Source organism: Hippocampus comes, unplaced genomic scaffold (genome assembly GCF_001891065.2).
Source record: "Hippocampus comes isolate QL1 unplaced genomic scaffold, H_comes_QL1_v1.1 scaffold3292, whole genome shotgun sequence".
NCBI lineage: Eukaryota > Metazoa > Chordata > Actinopteri > Syngnathiformes > Syngnathidae > Hippocampus > Hippocampus comes.
In genome coordinates this window covers 1-1,076 of record NW_017807916.1, presented here as the reverse complement: position 1 = coordinate 1,076, position 1,076 = coordinate 1, and the positions used below count along the sequence as shown (strand labels likewise).

At 38.7% G+C, this 1,076-nt stretch overlaps 1 long non-coding RNA gene across 1 annotated transcript; it reads left to right on the top strand.

Annotated features, from left to right (window-relative positions):
* The first annotated feature begins 72 nt into the window (after positions 1–72).
* Positions 73–846, top strand: LOC109508212 (uncharacterized). The gene is made up of 3 exons (XR_002166612.1): positions 73–160; positions 252–383; positions 736–846. It is a non-coding gene; the product is annotated as an uncharacterized LOC109508212 (long non-coding RNA).
* Positions 847–1,076: the final 230 nt, after the last annotated feature.

Sequence of the window (1,076 nt, the reverse complement as noted above, 5' to 3'; positions counted from 1 at the left end):
TAAAATGAAGTACTGTAGTTGCATGTTGAATCTATATTCCCATTAGGCTATAAATTGAAGAAACATTTTTTTCTTTCAGTTGTCCGAGGAGCTTCAAGACGAATCAGCTACAAGAGAAGTGAATGAGCTTCTCAAGCTTTTGGCCAAGCCCCACTTGAAGGTGAGGATTTTTTTAGTTATTATTCAAACATAAATTGTTATCATTTACTCTTGCGACGCACGTCTTGTGCTATTCATGCACCCCCTTCTAGAGCCTTCTGTCAGTCCACGATGTAGTTGCACAGAAAAGCTATGAGCCTGAACTACCTCCAATGCCCGAAGACTTCAACGATGACGAGGATTCCGTCAAGATCATAAGGCTAGTTAAAAACAAGGAGCCTCTGGTAAGTTACTCGTTATCGCATTTTCAAACCTTTACCTTGTTGGATACAAAGTCTTGTGCCTGCCGTTAAACTAAATCCAGGCACAAGACGGTGTTGGCAGCCATGTTGTGTTATGCTTTAATGGACTTCCTGTCCTAGGAAAGGTTTTTCATGGCCATGTTGTCGACTTTATCCGTTCATCCTTTTTTCCTTTAATGCGATGGCACATATTGACACGTTGATTTTTATGCCTTTTGGTGCTGTTTATATTGAACTATCTCAACAAATGTAATTTACTTTTTAGTCAAAGTAAGTAGCAAAAAAAGCTGAGAGATGATGTCCCTTGAACTAAATATTAATCCCCTTTTTGTAGGGAGCTACGATAAAGCAAGATGATTTTACAGGAGCCATCCTTGTGGCCCGAATCATGAAAGGAGGGGCGGCAGACAGAAGTGGTTTGTTTCAAGTCTTCAATTTTCTTGTACATACCAAAACTGTGCTTGAGTTTATGGATCTGGCATTTATTTATTTTTTTTAAACTCATGTGTGTTGTGGATGCACTGTAATTACTCTGTGTTAGGTGTGGGTAACTGGAAACGCTTCTCTGAAGTTTTTTGGGGGGCTAAAAAGATGATAATGTAATCGTCAATGTCAATAAACTAATCTTGTGTCGTCAAAATTTCCAGTAAATGTCAAATAAGGTACTCAAATTTC